Raw genomic sequence first — 25307 nt, forward strand, 5'->3', positions numbered from 1 at the left:
GGCTGTATGGTTGTGGAGGTTAGCACACTATAACATTACAGCTACTTGTCAATATGGACTTGTAGTGCAAGGCAAGTATAACTGTATAATTATAGGCTGTTTATCTTATTGACTCCGACACAGCTGTAGCCTATAATTATTTGTTATTCTTATAATATTTGTCATTTCTTATACATATTTAGTCAGCTCTTCCACTTGACAGAACAACTCTATATCGGTTAAGGATGTCACGCATGAAACAATGCTGCAGAAACACGAAAATATGACTTTGAGTTTAGTAGGCTATAATTTTCAGTTCCTGTTTATCTATTGCACGATGGGTAATGATTTAAAGGAATCGTGTTGCAGTCTTGTAAATAGTGACCCTGCAAGATCCCTAGTCATTGCAAAATCATAGTCTGTGACTTAAAACTCTACTACTTGTCTTTAGATGTGAGAGGGTCTGAGACTGTAGTCTTTCAAAAATCTTTTCCAAATCTTTGCAAATCTTTCCAAAGTCTGTCAGTGTAAGGAGGGCTTGAGGTGAAAGTGCTGTGGAGAAATTGCAGGATTGTTTGGCTCTGCCACCTAACCACACCCAGTTTACCTGCTGGGAAACCCTGTAGCTCCGGAGCAGGGGCTCAGACCAGGATAAATTGTTTGCTCGCCCTCAGTTCACTCTTTTGTTCATCTCAACCCAGCACTCCAGTGTGTCCTGCTCTGTGTGCGTCTTTGAGTTAACGTAAGTCATCACTTTAATGACCCTCACTATGACTTTTGTGATGTTTATCAGTTTGTAGAGTAGCTCTGCCATCATGTGTAAAGTTAAGGTCTTTGTTTGTTGGTTTGGTGTGTTGTGTTGAGTCCCATGTGAGAGATGATTAGGTGATGTTGGTTGACTTGGGATGTCAAGTATTGTTTAGTTGTACCTTATATAGCCATATGATTTCAGTTTATTGTTCAAATGTCAATTGGTTTGTTTGCGAGTTGGGATCTGTACTGATTTACCCCATTTCACTGATTACTCCATTTTCTGTTTGTTTCCTCTTTGATGCAGCACACATACAAGTAAAGAACAAAAGAACAGATGAATTGAAACTCAAATAAAGTTCACTTGTGTTGCACCAAAACCTGCCATCTCCGTGTCATCACTCCATATCCTTGAGCCTTCTGACCGAGGCTCTGCCTGCTCACCACACACTCACTCTACCTCGACCCACATCGCCCCCTACAGTTTCTTCAGTTAAGTTGTGGAGGTTAGCACACTATAACGTTACAGCTACTTGTCAGGACTTGTCGTGCAAGGCAAGTATAACTGCATAATTATAGGCTGTTCATCTTATTGACTCCAACACAGAACCCACCCCCACCCCCCTTCACCTACCACCACAAATACAATTCCATTCTGTGGGAAACACTGCCTTCCATTATCAGACCCTTCATCTTATCCATGACAAATGCATAGTCCTGTAGAATAGAGTATTGTTAGAATACTATTGAGTTGTGGAGATTAGCGCACTAGAATACTACTGTTAGAATACTGTTGGGTTGTTGAGGTTAGCACACTAGAATAGGGTATTGTTAGAATACTATTAGGTTGTGGAGGTTAGCACCAGGGTGCGATTTGTAGGGGGGGATGGTGAGGATTCCCCCCCCCCTCTGGTTTTCCTATCCCTACCTCTGCTAAATTATTTTTATCCCCGGTGGGGACAACATTTATCCCCGTCTGCCCTTCATATTGATTAATGCTACTTCATATAAGTAAAGCGCTGCAACCTGAGAACAGTCTAGTAGGCTAGCCTACATAATAATCTGACATCAGAAACGCACCGTCACCGTCAGCACTCATGCTGCTGACACAGTGGCTGCGTGATAACTTAATTTGGCCTTGATCGTGCAGGACATTTCAGAATGTCGAGTGTGTAATCCATCATAAATGGCTAGTTTCAAGTTAGCTGGACAAATGAAAGAAAACGAGAAGGATTCAGTGAAGCATATAGTCATATTTTAGAACCTTCAAAATGAGAAAACTCATAAAAAAATCAGGAAACTCAAAAATATGGTAATATGCTGCATATATATATAGCATATACAGTTATATTACACATCACTTTCTTAATGTGTTGTGATTTAGGGAGGACATAATACTTGATCAAACATTGCATTTATTTAATCTCTTCCACTGTGATTAAAACAGACACACAGGAAACATAAAGGGCATTGATGATGCAACCATCAAAATAAGACTTAAGATAATTGCACAAATATGAAAAGTATGTGTAATATGCCATGTACTAAAGTACTGTACATGTTTTGTATGCTTTTGTCCACTCAAATTGGCCCAAATAACTGTGGACGAACTGTGTCCCTCAGCTGAATATATAAATCAACAGCATGGGACATGGTAGACGGGAACTCCAAGCTTGATTCTTCCATTATTATTGTGCACAAATCAAACAAATCCACGTCACATGGGGCTGAACTTAAAAATGTGCAGCTGTGTTTACATGCAGTCAGATCTTCAGTTAGTGGAACAAGACCAAGACCAAGGCCATGTACACGACATCAGGTATCCCACTTGGCACATTGGGGTTCTTGGAGGGCCTTATACGGTGAGCATTCCAAACACCCTGGATGTCATTTAATAGCTCCTGTTGAAGGAACAAGAATGATTTAGACATAGCCTAGCTGAAACACTGTGCATTTTTAAACAGTGACCTTTGCATATAACAATGCAATAAAAGTTGATTAAATTGCGTTGTGGTGTCTTATTTTCACAACAGTTTAAAGAATGAATACACACTGTATATTAAATAAACATAAACTCAGTGACTTAAATATGTATTTGGCCTAACGTTATAAGGTAGTGTACATGTGGCACCCTGATCATTTTAATCAGTTTATTTATTTGTGTAGACAGACACACCTGATTCAGGCTGGACTAAGATAACCACCTTACGCCAGTAGATAGCGGGTGGTTGCTGCGGGCTCCCGTTGTCATGGCAACAAGTCTCCTCGTAGTCCAGCCACAACAGAGTAGCAAAGTTTCCGTCTGGGCTGCAACTAAAAGTGTAGGCTATGTGTCTATCTGTTTGTGTTTTCAGACTGCTGTAAACAACAAATACAGAGTGTGTAACATACAGTTTCTGTGTTTCTTGCTGTGATCATAATATAGGCTATTTACCTGAATAATTGGCATGAAACAGAACTGTGACAGAGCTTTGTCAACGAAATCCCCGGAGAAGAATCCCTCGTCCTTCAGTTCTCCTAAAGCCGTGATCCATGGTTCGATTCCTTCTTTTCTCATCACTCCCCACCAGCTCTCAATTCTCTGGTTTGCAGTACTTGCCCCTGTGACATAGCTTCTATCCGCTGCTCTATCATCCACGTCATCTCTCCGTAGATACCGTTGAATGTCTCTGACAACCACATTCTCAGTGCCCATATCAGTCCGTACGAGCCTGGGGCAGCCCCCACAGCGCTCCAGTGTCTCCACGAAGTACCCCCCGATGTCACGAACTTTGTGGGGTGGTGGATCTTGGACAGACATGCAGAGAAGCAATGAGTTGTGATAAGTCTTTACTTTCAAAAAAAACACAGGATACAACAAATGCAGTTCTTCCGTTCAGTTCAGTTCAGTGGAAGCTCCCAGCGTCCCGAAAACAAAAGTTCACAGCCAGCAGTCCAATGACAACAAAAAGTCTTCAGTCAAAAATCAAAGTTCCAACAAAAGGTATTTCAGCACAAAAAATAGGCTTTTCAAATTCTCAAAAGTGCAGGCAGAAGTCAAAATCAAAAACCAGAGCTCAAGAATTAGTAGCACAGACAAAGAACGGGTACTCACACTGTGTCTCTCAGGAAAACTCAGCAAAGACTAAGAAAACCCAGGATCTTAAATAGGCTGGTACATCAACCCCAATTATCCAATCCTCCAATCACAGAAGGGTTTCCATTAACCAAAGAAAGGGGAGCAAGTAAACAAAACACACAAAGGCAGAATGGCGACATCTTGTGGGCAGGTAACTACATGGCAGGCACAAAAGTCTGTAGGACTTCACAGTACCCCCCCGCCTAAGATCGTCTCCTGACGATCCCAGGGCGGTCGGGGTGCAGACAATGAAAGTCCCTCACCAAAGCGCGGTCAAGTACGTCCCTGGACGGCACCCAGGACCGCTCCTCCGGACCGTACCCCTCCCAGTCTATGAGGTATTGAAGACCCCCCCTGACACGGCGGGAATCAAGGAGCCGGTTGACAGTGTAGGTGGTCTGGCCGTCGACGAGCCGGGGAGGAGGCGGCGGCCTGGGGGCAGGAAGCAGCGGCGAAGTGACCACCGGACGGAGACGGGAGACGTGGAAGGTCGGGTGGACCTTCATGGAGCGGGGAAGGAGGAGGGTGTAGGCCACGGGATTGACCCGGCGAACCACCTTGAAAGGGCCGATGAAGCGGGGTGCAAGTTTGCGATTCTCCACCCTCAGCGGAAGGTCTCGAGTGGAGAGCCAGACCCTTTGGCCAGGCCTGAAGGTGACCAACCTCCGGTGCCGATTGGACTGCTGCTGGTATTGCTGGGAAGCTTTCAGTAGAGCCCGTCTGGCCATTCTCCAGGTGCGCCGGCATCGTCGCACAAACTGCTGGGCTGACGGCACCCCTGCATCCACCTCCTGCTCGGGAAACAAAGACGGTTGGTAGCCGAATTGACATTCAAAAGGTGACATACCAATGGCAGAGCACTTCAAGGTGTTGTGAGCATATTCCGCCCAAGGAAGCTGGGAACACCAGGAGGATGGATTGGCAGATACTACACATCTCAGGGTTGCTTCCAGGTCCTGGTTCAGCCTTTCGGTCTGCCCATTAGACTGGGGGTGGAAGCCAGAGGACAGGCTCACAGTAGCACCCAGGAGTTTGCAGAAGGCTCGCCAGAAGCAGGAGGTAAACTGGGGTCCGCGATCAGAGACAACATCCTGGGGGAGACCAAAAACTCGAAAAACATGGTCACACACAAGTCTAGCAGTTTCACTGGCCGAAGGCAATTTTGGCAAGGGCAAGAAACGACATGCTTTAGAAAATCTATCAATTATGACCAAAATAGTGGTGTTACCTTCTGAGGCTGGTAGGCCAGTGATGAAGTCTAGAGAGATGTGTGACCAAGGTCTACGAGGAATGCACAGTGGGTGAAGAAGACCCTGGGGTCTCTGACGTGGATCCTTTCCCTGGACACAGTTTGGGCAGCTGGCCACATAGGTCTGTACGTCTTTTTTCATATTCGGCCACCAGAAGCGACGTTGAATGAACTCAAGTGTCCTAGAGGATCCAGGATGGGCGGTGAGACGGGAGGCATGGCCCCATTGAAGGACTTGCCCACGTGCCGCGAGAGGAACAAACAGGAGGCCTGCAGGGGGAGTGTGAGGGCCAGGATCGTTGTTTAAGGCTTGCTGGACCACAGAGGTAATTTCCCAGCGGACAGGTGCAACAAGTTGGGATCTTGGAATGATTGTCTCCGGGGGGCTGTCTTGGTTGGCTGGCTGGAATAGGCGAGACAGTGCATCAGGTTTGATGTTCTTGGAACCTGGCCGGTAGGAGATAGTGAAACTGAAGCGGTTGAAAAAGAGGGCCCATCGTACCTGCCGGGGGTTTAACCGTTTAGCCTGTTGGATATATTCCAAGTTCTTATGGTCGGTCCAGACAACAAAAGGGTGATGAGCCCCCTCGAGCCAGTGCCGCCACTCCTCCAAAGCCAGTTTAACAGCAAGGAGTTCCCGGTTGCCGATGTCATAATTCTCTTCAGATGAAGACAACTTCCTCGAGAAGAATGCACAAGGGTGCACTTTGCCATCAGGGGACCTCTGGGACAGGACCGCTCCAACTCCAACATTAGAGGCATCGACTTCAACAATGAAGGCTCGAGTGGGATCTGGCTGACAGAGGATAGGGGCTGAAGTGAAGCGCTGCTTGAGGTCTTCAAAAGCCTTGTTGGCTTCAGGGCACCATGAGAAGGGGGAATTGTCTTTTCGAGTGGCTGCAGAGATGGGGGCAGCGATTGAACTGAAATTGCGTATGAATCTCCTATAGAAATTGGCAAACCCCAGGAATCTCTGTGTCTCTTTGATGGAACTGGGTACTGACCAATCCCTGACAGCTTCCACCTTCTTAGGATCCATCATGATTCTGCCCTCGGAAATGATGTAGCCAAGGAAGGAGACCTTAGGGACATGGAACTCACACTTCTCGGCCTTAGCGAAAAGATGATTGTTGAGGAGTTGATTGAGAACTGATTGGACATGTTGGATGTGCTCCGGAAGGCTCTTGGAAAAGATCAAAATGTCGTCTAAATAAACGAAGACGAATTTGTCCAGCATGTCACGAAGGACATCATTGATGAGAGCTTGGAATACAGCTGGGGCATTTGTGAGACCAAACGGCATGACCTGATACTCGTAGTGGCCATTAGGGGTGTTGAAAGCAGTTTTCCATTCGTCTCCTTCACGGACACGGACAAGATGGTATGCATTACGGAGATCCAGTTTGGTGAATATTGTTGCATCCTGCAAAAGTTCGTAGGCTGAAGACATGAGGGGGAGAGGGTAACGATTTCGCACAGTGATCTTGTTGAGGCCCCTGTAGTCAATACATGGCCTCAGACCTCCATCCTTCTTGCCCACGAAGAAGAAACCTGCCCCAGGCGGTGAAGAAGAGGGTCGGATAAAGCCTGTGGACAGCGCCTCGTTGATGTACTCCTCCATGGCAATGCGTTCTGGCGCAGAGAGGGAAAAGATGCGCCCCCTTGGAGGACAGGTGCCTGGCAGCAGATCAATGGTGCAGTCATAAGACCTGTGAGGCGGTAGAGTCGCTGCTTTCTTTTTGCTGAATACCTCCTTCAGATGATGGTACTCTGGGGGTACTCTGGACAGTTCGGGCGGTGCTCGGGTTGACTCAGGAGCCGTCTGGGTTGACTCGGGAGGAGCTCGGGTTGACTCGGGAGAACGAACAGATGATGCACAGGAGCTTGAGACAAGGCAGGTGGTGTGGCACGTAGATCCCCATCCGCGGATAGTGCAGGAACTCCAATCGAGACGTGGGTCGTGGCGAGTAAGCCAGGGGAATCCCAGGACTACCGGAAACTCAGGAGACTGGATCAAGTGGAATGAAATATTCTCCTCGTGGTCACCGATCTGCAGATGAATGGTAGAGGTGGTCAATTCAACCAGGCCTGCTCCTAAAGGCCGTCCATCCAGAGCGGTAACAGAAAGAGGAGGATCGAGCGCAGATGTCGGAATCTCCAGGTGTTGTGCGAGGGAGAGATCCATAAAGTTGCCAGCTGAGCCAGAGTCAATGAGTGCCTGTAGAGAATGTGTCTGGTGACCCCAGGATATGGTGAGAGGAGTTAAAAACCCAGAGGCTGAAAGCTCAGGAGAGGAGTTCACCCCCGTCACAGATCCCCTGGTGCTGGACGGGGCTTGGCTTTTCCCATTAGTTCAGGGCAGGTATTCCGAAAGTGTCCCGGGTTTCCACAGTAAATGCAACAGCGTTCCCTCATACGCCGGTCACGTTCAGTTTGGGACAGCCGAGTGCCACCCAGCTGTATGGGCTCTGGCCCACCATCAGAGGACTGTGGAACAGGGGTGTCATTGATTGGGACCGCATAGGAGGGGAATCTTCTTGAGGCCTTGGTACGCTCCTGGAGTCGGTGGTCCAGACGAATAACCCGGGCAATCAACACTTCAAGGTTCTCAGCCTCTTCCCATGAGGCTAGCTCGTCCTTAATACGGTCTGATAGTCCATGGTAAAATGTTGTGAGCAAGGCCTGCTCTCCCCAACCACTTTCAGCTGCTAGGGTGCGGAACTGGATGGCATAGTCAGTTGCTGACTGGCGACCCTGGCGAAGTTGCAGGAGCTTGTTGGCTGCTGTGCGACCGCTGACGTCAGGTGCGAAGACTTTCATCATCTCCTTGGAGAAAGCCGTGAAAGAGCTGCAAACAGGACTGTTGTTCTCATAGAGTGCGGTGGCCCAGGACAGGGCTCTTCCGGTCAAAAGAGTTATGATGTAGGCCACTCGGGAATGATCAGTTGGATAGGCGGCAGGCTGGAGGTCAAAGGACAAGCGGCACTGGGTCAGGAAACCTTTGCATCCCTTGGGATCTCCATTGAACCTCTCTGGAGTTGGCAGGCGGGGTTCACGGCTGGGTGTGGGGTGGGAAGCTGGTTGCTCGGTGGAGGATGCGGCTGGTGGTGTTGGCCGAGCCAGTTGAAGGGCCTGGTGGATTTCATTCAGCATACCGGCATGTCTTTGCATTTGTGCCCCCCACTGGGATAGGGCTTTTTCATGGCGGCGCATGGTGTCTTCTTGGCTGTTGACAGCTGTCACCAGGTGCTGGAGGGTGATTTCAAAGTTCTGTGCTGGGGCAGAGGCGATCACTGGCTCCGATATGTCCATAGAATCCGGTTCAGGGAGTGGTACTTTCTCCGCTCCGTCCATTCTTGGCTGAGTTTTTCTGTCACGAACTTTGTGGGGTGGTGGATCTTGGACAGACATGCAGAGAAGCAATGAGTTGTGATAAGTCTTTACTTTCAAAAAAAACACAGGATACAACAAATGCAGTTCTTCCGTTCAGTTCAGTTCAGTGGAAGCTCCCAGCGTCCCGAAAACAAAAGTTCACAGCCAGCAGTCCAATGACAACAAAAAGTCTTCAGTCAAAAATCAAAGTTCCAACAAAAGGTATTTCAGCACAAAAAATAGGCTTTTCAAATTCTCAAAAGTGCAGGCAGAAGTCAAAATCAAAAACCAGAGCTCAAGAATTAGTAGCACAGACAAAGAACGGGTACTCACACTGTGTCTCTCAGGAAAACTCAGCAAAGACTAAGAAAACCCAGGATCTTAAATAGGCTGGTACATCAACCCCAATTATCCAATCCTCCAATCACAGAAGGGTTTCCATTAACCAAAGAAAGGGGAGCAAGTAAACAAAACACACAAAGGCAGAATGGCGACATCTTGTGGGCAGGTAACTACATGGCAGGCACAAAAGTCTGTAGGACTTCACACCCGATGACTTTCGGGTCACTGTTGGTGCGAGCGGCCCGCAGCCACATGACTTTGCGTGAGAACCCGTCAATGCAGCCAATTAATACAGCCAATTCTCGCACGCAATTGCTGTCTGTGTTTACGTTCCACCTCAAGCTCTTCCGGATACAGCGTGTGACGTCATCCACTCCACAATCGCAAGGCTTCAAACCCAACACACTGACGCCTTTTTTGTGATCTCTGGCGACTTCAATCACATAACACTGGATTCCACACTCACAAATTTTTACCAGTATGTTGACTGCCCTACAAGGAAAAACAGGACAATAGACCTCATGTATGCAAACGTGCATACGGTGCAAACCCCCTCCCCCCACTGGGAAAGTCAGACCACAACCTCATTCATCTCCAGCCAATGTACAAGCCCAAAGTACAGAGGCTACCAGTTCCCACACGCACCTTCAGGAAGTGGACACCTGAAGTGGATGAGGCTCTGAGAGACTGCTTCGAGTGTACTGACTGGAGTGTGTTACAGAATGGAGAGGACTTGGAGGAGGTCACACAGTGCACAACTGACTACCTGAACTTCTGCATGGACATTGTTGTTCCCACCAAAACTGTACGCTGCTTTCCCAACAACAAGCCTTGGATAACCAGCAATGTCAAGACCCTTCTCAACAGGAAAAAGATGGCGTTCAAAGAGGGGGACATGGCAGAGCTGAGGCACGTGCAAGGGGAACTCAAATTCAAGCTGAGGGAAGCTAAGGAGGATTACAGAAAGAAGGTGGAACAGAAGCTGCAGGAAAATAACTTGAAGGAGACATGGGACTGCATGAAGGTTATCACTGGCCTGAAGAAGAACAGCAGCTCTGTGGAGGGGGACCTGGACAGGGCGAACCAGTTGAACCACTTCTACAACAGGTTTGACTGCCCTGCTCCAGCTCCAATGGCGGTGGTCTGTCCACCATCCCCCAGCCCCCACCCTCACACCCCCTCAATACCAGCGCAACACTCACCTCCATCATCACAGGCTATCGTACCCCCACCATCACTGGATTTTGCACCCCTCCCCCACATGGCGATCATGAACAATGAGGTGACAACGACCTCAGTCAACAGCCATCAGACACACAGATCCCAGATGCACCCCTCCCCCTCCCCTCCCCTTAAACGTCCCACATACTCGACGCACCCGACCAGTAGCGCGACAATGTGACGTCACAGAAGCGCCGTAACCATTTATACTCGCGCGTGGTGGTCGCAACACTAGTTGCAATATTCTCCTGAACAGAGGTGTCGCTGTTGTGAAAAGACTAACATTAACTACTTACACAGCAGAAGAAGCTGCAGTAAGAAACACCAGTAGCTAGCCTCTGTGATGGTACTTCAGACTTTGGTTGCTACTATTCACAACTACCATCATCATTATCATGTAGTTTCCAAGGTGTGTGCACAGGTAGATAGATAGATAGATAGATGGATATATAGATAGGTACTTTAGTCATCCCGAGGGAAATTTTAATAATTTAAACAGTTTAGTTAGCTAGCTAGCTAGCTAGCAGCTGGCTGAGTTTGTGTAATTTCCTGAAGTGGAAAGAGATTCTGTTCAGGCCTTAATAGATATCCTTTGTTTGAAAATAAATCGTTTCTATTCTTTCCTCTTAATTCCATGTGTTGCAACTCTCACTGGTAACTTTGTTAACTTATCCAGCAAACTATTAAAAATCCACGACTGTAACAAAACACTGCAACTCGCTTGCCCTCGAACTAGTCCATCTTCCTGTTTCCGCCTTGTCGCGCTCGTCTGAAAAAAAATGAGTGGTGCGCTACCTCGCGCTACACGGCCAAAACCCTGGCGCGCCAGAGAGATCTACGTCATTTTGACGTCACATTGTCACGCTACCGGTCGGGTGCGTCAGGTATGTAGAAGCCTTTACACCCCTCACCATTACAAAAGATCAAGTGACAGTCCAACTTAAGAAATTGCGCAGCAATAAAGCAGCTGGGCCTGACAGACTGTGCCCAAGGCTACTCTAGGCCTGTGCTGCTGAACTGGGGGAGCCACTGAAGCACATCTTCAATTTGAGCCTACGCCTTGGACAAGTTCCAACACTGTGGAAGACATCATGTCTCACCCCTGTCCCTAAGAAGCCACACCCTAGTGAGCTTAATGACTACAGACCTGTCGCTCTTACAGCACATGTGATGAAGACAATGGAGCGATTGGTCTTAGGCATGCTCAGACCCCAGGTACGCCATGCACTAGAACCGTTACAGTTTGCTTACCAGGAGAAAGTGGGCGTGGACGATGCCATCACTTATCTTCTACACAGGACACATTCCCACCTGGACAAGGGGAAAAGTGCTGTGAGAATCATGTTCTTTGATTTCTCAAGTGCTTTTAACACCATCCAGCCCCTCAGATTGGGAGACAAGCTCGTGCAGATGGGTGTGGACACTCACCTGGTAACCTGGATTACAGATTACCTGACCGAGCGACCACAGTTCGTCAGACTGAAGAACTGTCTCTCTGACACTGTGATCTGCAGCACCGGAGCGCCACAGGGAACTATGCTCTCTCCAGTCCTGTTCACCCTGTACACATCTGACTTCTGCTACAACACCGAGTCATGCCACATGCAGAAGTTTTCTGATGATACTGCAATTGTGGGGTGTATCATGAACGGGCAGGAGGAGGAGTACAGGAGCCTGGTGGAGGACTTTGTGCAATGGTGCAAACTCAATCATCTTCAACTCAACACTTCAAAGACCAAGGAGATGGTGGTGGATTTCCGCAGGTCTAAGCCCACTCTGCTACCAGTCCACATTGATGGGGTCAATGTGGAGGTGGTTAGCACCTACAAGTATCTGGGTCTCCACCTGGACAATAAACTGGACTGGTCAGCCAACACTGACGCACTCTACAAGAAAGGGCAGAGCAGGCTGTACTTCCTGAGGAGGCTGCGGTCCTTCAATGTGTGCAGTAAGCTCCTCAGGATGTTCTACCAGTCTGTTGTTGCCAGCGTCCTCTTCTATGCAGTAGTATGCTGGGGAGGAAGCACAAGGAAGAAGGATGTGGGGCGAATTGACAGGCTGGTAAGGAAAGCTGGCTCTGTAGTTGGAGCTTAACTGGAGTGCATCACTTCACTAACTGACCAAAGGACCCTGAACAAACTGATCAACATCTTGGACAATGAGTGTCACCCACTCCACAGCACTATTGTTAAGCAGAAGAGCCTGATCAGCTGGAGACTTCGCTCACTGCCTTGCACAACTGACAGACTGAGAAAGTCATTTGTCCCCAGGGCCATTGAACTGTTCAATGCCTCACTTAAGGGAAGAGGAGAGATAGACTTCTCTGCATAGTCTGTCTGCCTCTTCACCCCCTCCATGTTTGGTACTGTCTGTCCACTAGCCACTTGTACCACTGTCTTTATGCCTCACTGTTTGCGTGCTATATTAGCACATCAGCACATATGCATAACCCCCCCCCCTCCATGCCACAGCCGAACTGTGGCCACACTTATACATTTTCTTAAATAGTTAAATATATAGATATATAGACTTTACTTTACTTTATTTCTGCATTGTTGCACTGTTGACTTACTCATTTGCACTATCACCATGACCACTATCACCATTGCACTACCACCATGACACTCATTCACACAGAGCACCTTAGAGCACCTTACCATACCTTACTATGCACAGAGAATCACAGGCTCAGTCCCTGCCTCAGTCATTGCAAGCGCCTCTGATTTATTAATCACCACTATGTGGATACTGTTTTTAGAATTGATTTAGATTAAGTGTTAGTATAATTTGTATTTTAGTATATTTAGCATATTCTTTATCTTCTACTGTCCTTACTGCTTAGTTGTGTTTTTATATTATATACTTTAATTACTCTTTCTGCTGTTAAAGAATGTGTTTGTGTTTGTGTTGTATGATACTGTAGCCTGGCTAGCGCCACCACTTCTCAAAGAGACGTGGTCTGGGAACCAAACGTTCATTTTCTCGTATTTGAAAAAAATGCCCAGATCCGTTTATTGGGTGCCACGGATGTCTATCAAATGCGTCTGTGCATAGCTCATCATCGTCTTGCTTTCCCACCTGTTCTGTGATTGGTTCCCTATCTCAGGCGAAAATTTGCTCCATGGTCTCCAGGCTGCCTTAGCAGCGTGAATCAAATCGCGCGCAAGGCAGCATGGGAACACCCAGGCTATGTATGCTGCTGCTGAGACCTTGAATTTCCCCTGGGGATCAATAAAGTATCTATCTATCTAGCTCTAATGCATATCCCGTATGGCTTTAGTTTGTCATACGAGTCTATGTGCCACACAAAGTTAGGTCCCTGAGCAAAATATTGCCTCCTCGAGAGACGTCTGGTCCGTCGAAGTTGTGAACCAACCGGGTCCAGCAGAGAGAGGAGGATCCTGACGTCTTCTTTTCGGATACGAATTCCGTGTTGTATACACTTTGTATACATCCACCGATAACCGCGATCCTTTCCAGAGCCTTGCAGTTGGTCAACAATGAAATCTATCCCGGTGTCCAAGTCGTACCTATGCCAGTGCAGCGACCTGGCTCTTAATAGTCTGTGGAGATGCCTCTCGCTAATAATGAATCCCTCCAATGCCAGGCTTTTCAAAATGTCTTTGTATTTCATTCCCAGCCTAAAATAACACTCTACCATACTATCCCTGTCCATTGTGTGACAGCGACTGTTCCTGTTTGAGGAGTTGCGCTTGATTTGCTCATCCAGCTGTCCAGTGCACAGCCTAGGCCTACCTATTTCGTGGCCACAAATTACTATTTCGTGGGAACGAATGAATATTTTGTGGCCACAAATTACCTATTTCGTGGGAACGAATTACTATTTTGTGGGAACGAATTAATATTCCGTGGCCACAAATTAGTACTTTGTGGGAACGAATTGCTATTTCGTGGCCACAACTTATTATTTTGTGGGAACGAATTGCTATTTTGTGGCCACAACTTATTATTTTTTTCCCCATGACATATCCGGGGCTCCGTACAAAAGAGTCAATGTTTAAAGTGCTAAGATTGTTCAGAAAAGTTTGTGAAAACATGCACATCAGAGTACTGCTTTACTAATGTAAAATATAATTAGGCCTACAATAGTTTCATTGTTTTTGCATTGTTGCATGATGCTTGCATGAGAAATACTTCTCAAAACAACAGCAGTTATATGGGTGCCGTTATTTTGGGATGTTTCCCTCATGCAAGCATCATACACTGATAGAATATTTATATGCTAATTACATTTCATTTGAATGCCTGAATGTAAGGATTCAGGAAACATAATACCAGCTTTTGTGAATGGTAAATGGCGGATCAGATCATGCGTAAATCACTGATCTGGAGATCTTTAACAATCTTTAACTAAGACTAATTAATAGCTTTTGGCTGACTTTAATACTTAATGCCAAACAGTGTTTTATAGTCTGTGCTTTGTTTTTTATGGAAGTTGCATAAATCCACGTCGTTCTATTAAATGTCGTTTCATAATTAAATAGCCTTCCAATAGGTTGAAGCTTAGCTTTGCTACCAGCGTGCACACGCATGCATTGAATAAACGCCCTATACCACGACTTAATTCTATACCTCTATGTTTGATGACACCAAACAAGTATTTCCTACTAATTGCAGAAATTTTTGTTTTCTTTTTCTGTCCGCGGCTCCTTGATCAATTGCGCAGCAAATTATCAGACGATGGCCCGGGAATAATTTCACTCTGCAGACCATTGTCCACATTGCGGACCGCGGCCCATAGTTTGACAAATGGTGACCTTCATGCTGCCATATTAAGGCCTTTTTACGGTGTGTTTTAGCCGGGTTTTCGCGTGGAAGGCTCTGTAGAAATCTGACACCCTATTCAACGAAGTTAAACTGAAAGAGCGTGCCGTTCACAGACACCAGAATGAACGAGTTCACAGTAACGTTCATCAGGCAGTAGTAGGCTAATACAGTACGTTCAGTTCACGTTCGCTCAAAATATGAACGAGTTCATGAACTTTCGTTCAATGAACGTGTTCAGGCACAACACTGGGGAGGAGGGTAGCTGAAAGTTGACATCTGCCCTATCTAAATACTGATGAATAATGAAGCCGAGGCCCACTTGCGGCGCCGCAGTGAGTTCGTGGGCTACCGTTGCATGGTGGGAAATGGAGTATTGGTGCGGGCAAAACAGCGGCTGTGGCCTGGGGGCCGGTTCTAATACTAATCAAATATCATCCCGGGGGCCGTAGATAATTCATTCGCGGGCCGGATCCGGACCGCAGGCCTTGACTTTGACATGTCTGCTCTAGAGCATGGTTCGAATTACGGGGGGGATTGGAGGGGTCCGACTCCCCTAGATGAGACTTGGACCCTCCCAAATGGGATGAAAATAATAGTTTGTGGGGTACTGAAAAAATGTAATAAAATGTAATGTTATCCTATATTGCATGTATTTAAATGTATTACCATCACATACCAACAACTCAGGATATAATCTAATGAAATACGAATTTTCAAACCCTCACCCCCATTGGGCTGTACCATTTCTCTGGTACGTCCAGACTGTGTTCTTTGCTATGATGTAATACTGACGAATTAAAACAAATGCATAGTGTAGGCTGCAAATGCCTGATATGACAAGCGGTGGCCAACTGGCCATACATTTGTCTAATATTTCACTGTCTTTGTAACATATTGATAGCCAACCTTAGAAAAACATTGAGTAGCAAGATCGCTATATGGTTTAACCGGAGGTCTCCCTTCCACTCAGCGGCCACGACCATCGCTGCTGCTTAGCTTAAAAATCAGGCCTACAATCACACACCATAGGAGGAGTTCCATAGATATACTGACAGGGGGAGAGGTTTAATGAGGCGATTTATCATTTTGTGCAATTTCATTCTTAATGTTTTAACAAGAGGGAATCTGCACTAATATTCAGGGAATTTCGCATGTAGATGGTTCTCAACCTTTTTTAAGCAAATGCCTATACACCTATAATTGCAACGTTACCTGCAGTTTGTTTGAAACGCTAGGTGAACATATAATAATCAATTGAACCTGAAATGTCTTTTTTTGTTGCCATTGTTAGAGATCAGCCTTTCTTAAAAGCGTATTGCTGCACAAACGTTTTGTGATAGAACACCAGGAGCACAATCCATAGGCTACATTATATGAAATGCCTAGGCTAAATAACGTGAATATATTTGTTTTCCAACCGTGAACAAGTCATTTTTTTATTTGCTTGACGTTTGGTAGGCTTAGCTATCCAAGAAAAAAAGAATCAAATGAACCAAAGGCAAGCCTTGTATTAGGCTAGGTGATATTGGCTAATAAACGGGAGACTTTCTGTGGCCCATCTGTAAACAATTCTGGATCTTAAATGTAAGTAGTATGTTTGCCATTTCCGTGCTATTGGTCTATGCATATGTTTGCACTGCACTGCTATACCAAAAAATATTTTTTGACCGTGGCGCGCAATTTTACGCAAGGGGCGCACCTTGAAACAGTGTTTACCCAAATTTAACCCTTTCCATAACGTGCAAGGTATATTGTGCTTGCTAGTATGATTACAGTAGTTTCTAGTTTCTAGTTTCTCTGGCTGGTCATATGACCAGCCAGCCACGGTCATATGACCTATATTTCGAAGGAAATTTGACTGTGAACCACAAGTGTGAAATCATGTGTAAGCCTATATAAAATGGAGAGTGACGTCACCAGTCGAAATAGCTGTACCCCCCCGAAGCCCACGGTATAATTCGAACACTGCTCTAGAGGCCAACGGGACCTCAGCCACTCTCATGAAGTCTGTTTCTGACAGTGCGGTCTGAGACGTTCACACCAGCGGCCTGCTGGAGGTCATTCTGTAGGGCTCTGGCAGGGCTCCTACTGTTCCTCCTTGCATAAAGGAGCAGATGCTGGTCCTGCTGCTGGGTTAACTGGCTCATGGAGGTCCACTCTCATGAAACTACTCAGCCACTTTTCACTCAGAGACAGGATGTGTTAGTGCTGCTGCTGACACATGTACTATAAGGAGATTGGAAACCCATGTTGGCCCAGACTAGACAGAACCACCAGTGTATAAGATGTGTGCTTTTATAAATGAATCGACCCATGTTGGCCCAGACTAGACAGAACCACCAGTGTGTAAGATTTGTGCTTTATAAATGAACCGACCCTGACTGACCTTGCCTGGTACCGTTGGGTTTATGAAGGCAAGTTGGTCCTGGCTACTATACACAGTATCCATCATCTTGGACCTGTGTTTTGGATTTGTTTGCCTCTGTATTGCTGCCATCCCATGTTTGGACTTCACTACTGGATCGTGCTACTCAAGAAGTTTTTAATTAATTAACTTTTTTCAGGTTAATTGTGTAAAATCCCCCCTCCCACCTACTCTACACCTACGCCACATACTGTGTCTTTAAGAAAACAATCTCAACACTGAGGGATGGGCTTTAGTGCTGTGTGAAGTTATCTAAGCTGTAAAACCTTTTATAACAGCTTAATGCAGGAACACAAAGTTCACTCTGAAACAGGTATCAGCCAGTACAGATGGAATATACAGTATCTTAGGTGGTTAAAAAGATCTTAAGGTGAGTGCCTTTAATCGTTTTGGTGTGAAATGGAATTGGATATGGTTTGAGGGTGAAAATTAAAATAAGAGATAAGGTAAAATAAGAGATAAGAGGTAATTGATCTTATATTTGAACAAAATGCTCTAAACAAAAGCATTGTTGAGATTGTAGAGTTAGTATATACACAAGATCTTAGATTTCAATTTAGACAATATTATGAATGGTAGCCAGAGTCACAAAATAATGTTTTTTTAGCTGCTGAATCAATGGTTAAATGTTGTCCCCGTGCTGATGTCCTGCTTATCCATTGCAATGTGACCCCATACTGTAACATGTTCCCAACAAGGAAGTAGGCCATGTAAATGAAGTGTTCCGTTTGCAGAGCGTCTGCTACAACAGTTAGCGGTGTAGTCTGGGTCTAATACTCTAAACAAGTCGTATGAAATCTAACAGATTGCCATTTTTTGATGGTAAACCAAGCAAGACGCCTTAGAAATAGAACAGGGGTTGAGATTTGTCTTCACATAATTATATTGACCCTTATGGTGAAGCCAGTTCTCATAACTAAATAATGGAGAGGGAGTTAAGTCATTTTGAGACGGAGTGACCGTCGCAATAAGTGCGTCATAACAAAGGGACACCAGACCCTCATGTAACAGCTGTACTCGGTGATACTGCAGGCTCGTAAAATTAGTTAGAAAGTACTTATTTCCGGATTCATCGTCACTTCCTGGATTCGTCTGAGGTCTCTAAATGACTTAACCCAGGGATCTTTCTAAAACATAGAGTCTAACATTGAACTATTATGTTCATTTGGTCTAAGTAGGATTCTGGTGACTTGACTAAATAGCGTCAACTTATTGTTGTGCTATACTTAATGTCCATGTTTTATGTGTATAGAGGGTTTGAAACATGAATTAATTTTCACCTGTGTTATTGATTCAGTAATAGTCTTAGAGAGCATGTTACACTTCAGGCTTAATGTTTCCCTAGTGCTGATTTCCAGTAAGTTCCATTAAGTGCCTTTACAGCTGTCGGACATGAGCCATAATCGATCCAGGAGTTAGCTGTAGCTATACGGACAGATTTTTTTTTTTCATTATTGGTTTAAAAAAGTTTACGGATTTGGCAAGAATTAACCATCTGTATAATGTAATTGAAAAGCTATCCACAAGGTCAGGCTGTGGATATATTTCTTATGCCCTTAGGTCAGACAAGACAACAACTTCAGCCCTTTAAGAGAGACATTTAACACAGAGAACCCTTGACATGAGTATTTTATGAACAACAGCAGCTTGTAAGACTTTGGACTGTCAGTCTGTTTCAGTTGTAGTTCCACAGCTCTTGACTGACATGTAGAACAACCAATCACAGTTCTCTGCCTTCATGTGTTTATAAGTTCCATTAAGTGCCTTTTACAGCTCTTTGACATTTGATTGCAGCTAGTTGAAGCACTACAGACAGAGAAAAAACAATGTCAACTTTTGCATTATTGTTTGAAAAAAGTTGACGATTTGGCAAGAATTAATAGTCTCATCTGTTTTGAAAAGCTATCCACAAGTCTGTTTCAGCTGTAGCTCAGCTCTTGACAGACACGTAAAAAAATCAATCACAGGTTTCTGCTGTTATATGTTCTTGACACACAACATGTTTTATGATGATTTCATCATAACCACATTCATAAATATCTGACTTTAATTTGAACATAAACCAGTGTGTCTCTAAGAGACAAATAGTTCAAATGTAAATCCTTGAAATACAAATAACACAGACTGTCTGAAGTCTGTGTAGTGAACTGTGGATTATATATAACCTAAGTCTAAGACAATTAGTTAGCCAAACATCTCACTCCGGAACAAATTAAATTGGTTTTGTTCCTGTTTCCGGTTAAGTTCATCCAAAAACAGGTTTTCGTTTTCGTTCTTTGAACCGTTTGTAATCCCTGTCAGAAAATATATGGTTCATCAGGTCTTATCTGTTTCACCTATGGTGCTGGGCTAAATGTTGTCAGCCATACCTCCAATTTGCCAAACAGCCAATGTATTAGTATGGGCTGCATAGTAATGAGAAGGTGGGGCATACCTCATATCATATCATATAAGTAAGTAAATATTTAATTGTCTCTCTCACTAGAGAAATTTGTCTTGGGCACACAAGGAGCATTGGCTACATACATAAAGCATGAAACACATGGTATCCCCCCCCTCCACAAAAACCATTATAAAAACAAACATAGTCTAGGCACTCCAGTACATGCACACACACACCATACCCCCCCCCCCCCCCACACACACACACACACAGCTCATCAGATAAATAGTCCATAAGGATGATTGCACTGCCACTAGTTATTGCACTATTGCCCCACCAGTTATTGCACTATTGCCCAACCAGTTATTGCACTATTCCATCGTTGAGTAGCTTAATTGATAATGGTACTAGGGATAACTTGAATCTATTTAGCCTATAGAATGGGAGTCGGTATCTTTTGCTCAGAGGCAACAGCTCATACACCTTATTTAGGACAAGGGTTGGGTCTGTGGCATAAAACCTAACTTCCTAACCCGTGTTCTCAAAGATCTCCTTTAAGGAGGATGGTGGCTGAGTCCCCATTATTTTCCCTGCCCTCTTAACAAGGTTCTGGAGCTGTGCTTTGTCTTTTACGGTCAGGTTGCAGAACCATGTTGTGTTGCCATAGCGCAGTGGTTCTCAACCTTTTTTCAGTGATGTACCCCCTGTGAAATACTTTTTCAGCCAAGTACCCCCTAACCAGCGCACAAGAATTACCACTACGCTTCAACCACGACTCCATTGTTTGAGTTTTGACAGTGATTGACAGGTGATGGCGGGTGGCATGTGACAGGTTGGGTCGAACCATCCTGGTATGGGGGGGGGGACTCTGGGTTTTTAGGATAGAAATTGAATAGCCTACTGAAATATAAAATTCATTGAAATATTCCTGAAATATTTATTTAATAATTGTTTTTAAAGTGTTTTTGCATGGATTCTACTTTTTAAATATATGTATATTTTAAAATCTCACGTACCCCCTGGGGTACACGTACTCCCATTTTGAGAACCACAGCCATAGTGTATTATGGACTCAATAGTAGCTCTATAAAACAACAACATAATGTACTTATCCACACCATGGACCCTTAGTCTACGCAAAAAATGTAGCCGCTGACAGATCCTTGAACAAACATACTCCACATGAGAGCTCCACTGTAGCTTACAATCCAAAGTAATACCCAAGTAGTTAAACTGAGTGACTTGATCTACTACCTGTCCTTTGATGGACACAGGCTTATGATCACCCATGCCCCTGGGATCAAAGATCATCTCTATTGTCTTTGTCGCATTTAAAATAAGGTTGTGACCGTCACACCATGACACTATGCGCTGTACCTCTGTGTGATGCACAGTTGTGTCTGAATTAGCATACAAAAGGCTCAATAGAGCCGTATCATCAGAACACTTAATAACATAATGCTCACTGCGCTCACTTTTACAGCTATTGGTATATAATGTGAAAAGAATTGGAGAACTTACAGATCCCTGTGGGGCTCCCATATTGATATCCTTTATGCTAGAGAGAGTAGAATTGACCCTCACCTGTTGCTGCCTAGGAAAGCAGAGTACCACTTAATAACGATGGGGGGTTCACCTACATTCGTTTGAGCTTTTTTAAAAGTATCTGGGGGAGAATCATGTTAAAAGCTGAGCTAAAATCCATGAACAATAGTCTGGCATAGGCCTTGGGGTTTTCAGTATGTTTAAGTAAAAGATGAGTTGTTGTATTGAAAGCATCATCAGTACCCCTGTTGTTCTGATAGGCAAATTGGTAAGGATCTAGATGTTTTACCTCATGATTTAAAATGCCCACCATTATACGCTCAAAAACTTTCATTATTACCAATGTCAGGGCCACAGGTCTAAAGTCATTATTATCCTTTGGGCAAGATTTCTTAGGGACTGGAATGATAATAGCTTTCTTCCAGCTTTTTGGAATTCTAGTGTCAATAGAAATCCAAGCTGGAGTTAATTCCTGGGGAAAAGATTTAAGAAGGGAGGCAGAGATCTGGCCCACTGGCCTTTTTTATATGTAGCCCCCTTGAAAACCCTGGCAACCTCCTCAGGGTTAATTACAATTCTACTCAGTTCATCACGTTACACTCCTCCAAAACCCCATTAGCGTCACAATCAAATCGCAGATAAAAATCATTCAGCTCATTTGCTGTCCGTCTTATTTAAAACAGGCAATGGTTCCCCTTTCTTAAAGTTCAAAATGTCTTTCATTGAATCCCAGAGCTGTTTACAGTTCTTGTTGGAAAAGGCCTCCATAAATTATATATGAACTACATATACTATATGAAAAAGACCATATAAACATGCATACAAATAGGTGGTAGCAGCAGAGTCAATTCCATAAACGCTGATAATGTGCCTTCTGTGTGTGAGTGAAACATTAAGTCATTAAAACACCCAGACCTCCATCTCCAGCGCCCAGCTGTGTGTCCATGAGGAGTGACGTGTCCATGGATCATCCTCTTGAATTCAGCAGTGGACCAGTCCATTCAGGACTAAAGTGAGTTCAGACATATATGTGGCACACATACACACACACACACACACACACACATATGAGGGGCCGTCTAGGCCTTAATTCATACTTGGTCTTACACACACTATCATAATCTTGCACATACACCACTATACTCATGCACACTCACTATTATAGTCATTTTACATGTATGTATGAGAGGGTATAGTCGTGTATGTGAGAGAGTATAGTAGTGTATGTGAAGGAGTATAGTAGTGAATGTGAGAGAGTATAGTAGTGTATGTGAGAGAGTAAAGAGTATAGTAGTGTATGTGAGAGAGTTTAGTAGTATATGTGAGAGAATATAGTAGTGTATGTGAGAGATTATAGTAGTGTATGTGAGAGAGTATAGTCGTATATGTGAGAGACTATACTAGTGTATGTGAGAGAGTATAGTAGTGTATGTGAGAGAGTTTGGTAGTGTATGTGAGAGAGTATAGTAGTGTATGTGAGAGAGAGTTTACTAGTGTATGCGAGAGAGTATACTAGTGTATGCAAGAGAGTATAGTAGTGTATGCGAGAGAGTTTAGTAGTGTATGTGAGAGAGAGTTTACTAGTGTATGCAAGAGAGTATACTAGTGTATGCAAGAGAGTATAGTAGTGTATGCGAGAGAGTTTAGTAGTGTATGCGAGAGAGTATAATAGTGTATGTGGGAGAGTTTAGTAGTGTATGCGAGAGAGTTTAGTAGTGTATGCGAGAAGGTATAGTAGTGAATGCAAGAGAGTATAGTAGTGAAAGTGAGAGAGTATAGTGGTGTATGCGAGAGAGTATAGTAGTATATGTGAGAGAGTATAGTGGTGTATGTGAGAGAGTATAGTGGTGTGTGTGAGAGAGTTTGCATGAAACGGAAGGGAGTTTGCATGAAACGGAAGGAGTTTGATTTCTCAGTTCCTGATTGGTTTGTCAATGTCACTTCTCTCTAGTTAGCCAATTAAAATCAATGAAGGGGCGGGACCTACACTGTCAACAATGTTCTTGTAGACCTAGTGGTCGAGGAAAAAATCAGCCAAGTCCTATGTGACTAAATATTAAACTACTACTGCAAACCGAATGCAAATTAGGCTACAAAGACATGAGGGGTGCCTATTCTATTGTAATAGCCTAGGCTACCAGCTCCTTTTGTCTGGCGAAGTCATATTTTAGTGAACTGAGTCCTGAAAGATTGCCATTTCAGTTAGCTAGTTAGTTAGCATTAAGCCAGGCAGCAACGGCATGCTGCTGGTAGATAGTTTGGTAACCTAGCAACAATAAATACTTGACCTGCAGCACTCTGAAAGGAGCGCTGTCTGGAGCTCTGTTCTACAGTAGAATCTTTGGCTGTCAGGGCAAAAATAGCTATGTGGACACAGGCTCACGAGTCACTGGCAACAGCAGACAAGGTTACCAAAACGTCTGCCAGCCAAACTGTAATGCATGTCCTTTTTGGAATGTTGCTGGAATGCTAGCTAACTAGCTAACTGCAATGGCAGCAATCTTTCAGATCTCAGTTCACTAAAATATGACTTCGCCAGACAAAAGGAGCTGGTAGCCTAGGCTATTACAATAGAATAGGCACCCCTCATGTCTTTGTAGCCTAATTTGCATTCAGTTTGCAGTAGTAGTTTAATATTTAGTCACATAGGCCTTGGCTGATATTTTCCTCGACCACTAGGTCTACACGAACATTGTTGACAGTGTAGGTCCCGCCCCTTCATTGATTTTAATTGGCTAGCTAGAGAGAAGTGACATTGACAAACCAATCAGGAACTGAGAAATCAAACTCCTTCCGTTTCATGCAAACTCCCTTCCGTTTCATGCAAACTCTCTCACACACACCACTATACTCTCTCACATACACCACTATACTCTCTCACATATACTACTATACTCTCTCGCATACACCACTATACTCTCTCACTTTCACTACTATACTCTCTTGCATTCACTACTATACTCTCTTGCATTCACTACTATACCTTCTCGCATACACTACTAAACTCTCTCGCATACACTACTAAACTCTCCCACATACACTATTATACTCTCTCGCATACACTACTAAACTCTCTCGCATACACTACTATACTCTCTTGCATACACTAGTATACTCTCTCGCATACACTAGTAAACTCTCTCTCACATATACGACTATACTCTCTCACATACACTACTATAGTCTCTCACATACACTACTATATTCTCTCACATATACTACTAAACTCTCTCACATACACTACTATACTCCTTCACATACACTACTATACTCTCTCACATACACGACTATACCCTCTCATACATACATGTAAAATGACTATAATAGTGAGTGTACATGAGTATAGTGGTGTATGTGCAAGATTATGATAGTGTGTGTAAGACCAAGTATGAATTAAGGCCTAGACGGCCCCTCATACACACACACACACACACACAAACACACACACACACACACACACACACACATACATACATACATACATACAAACACACACACACACACACACACACATACAAACACACACACACACACACACACACATACATACACACACACACACACACATACATACATACATACATACACACACACACATACATACTTCACTAAAGGGAAGAGGAGAGATAGACTTCTCTGCTTAGTCTGTCTGCCTCTCCACCCTCTCCATGTTTGAGTACTGACTGCCCACTACTGCTTTACTACTGTTTTACTACTGTTTTACTAATGTCCACAGCCTAATGTTTTTACTACTGTTTTCCTGCTACACTGTTTTTCATGCTATATTAGCACACATGATCAATGGCTTCTGCTACAATACTGAATGGCTGTAACCCTATTACCTCAACCTGTTCTTGCACTGACATAGTTTTTTATAGTTTTTTATATTACCTTGTCTACATTATGCTTTACTCTCCTATTTGTCCATATTATTTATGCTGGTCTCTAGACCTTATTATTGCACTGTTGCACTGTTGGACTAATGTTGGACTACTTTTTGCACCTTCACCATGACACTCAGGGCCAGATGTACTAACGCTTTTGCGCCCATTTCAGGCGTATTTGTTTCGCAATGTGCGTGTAAAATCATTGCGAGGTATGTACAAACTGTATGTACAAAGCGCAAACTGCCTGT

At 44.3% G+C, this 25307-nt stretch overlaps 1 protein-coding gene across 4 annotated transcripts in view; it reads left to right on the forward strand.

The window, feature by feature from the left end:
• The window catches only part of LOC121718806 (NACHT, LRR and PYD domains-containing protein 3-like), an 849641-nt gene that overhangs the window by 787691 nt on the left and 36643 nt on the right, over window positions 1-25307 (forward strand). The window contains exons 1-2 of one of the 4 annotated variants that reach the window (XM_042104053.1): window positions 21406-21411; window positions 22161-22172. The exons of the other annotated variants lie outside the window; for them this stretch is intronic. The gene's annotated coding sequence lies outside the window, so the exon portion shown is untranslated. Of the gene's footprint in view, window positions 1-21405; window positions 21412-22160; window positions 22173-25307 lie in introns of those variants that run through there. 4 annotated transcript variants of the gene reach the window in all.

This window comes from Alosa sapidissima, chromosome 9 (assembly GCF_018492685.1).
Source record: "Alosa sapidissima isolate fAloSap1 chromosome 9, fAloSap1.pri, whole genome shotgun sequence".
NCBI classification, from domain to species: domain Eukaryota; kingdom Metazoa; phylum Chordata; class Actinopteri; order Clupeiformes; family Clupeidae; genus Alosa; species Alosa sapidissima.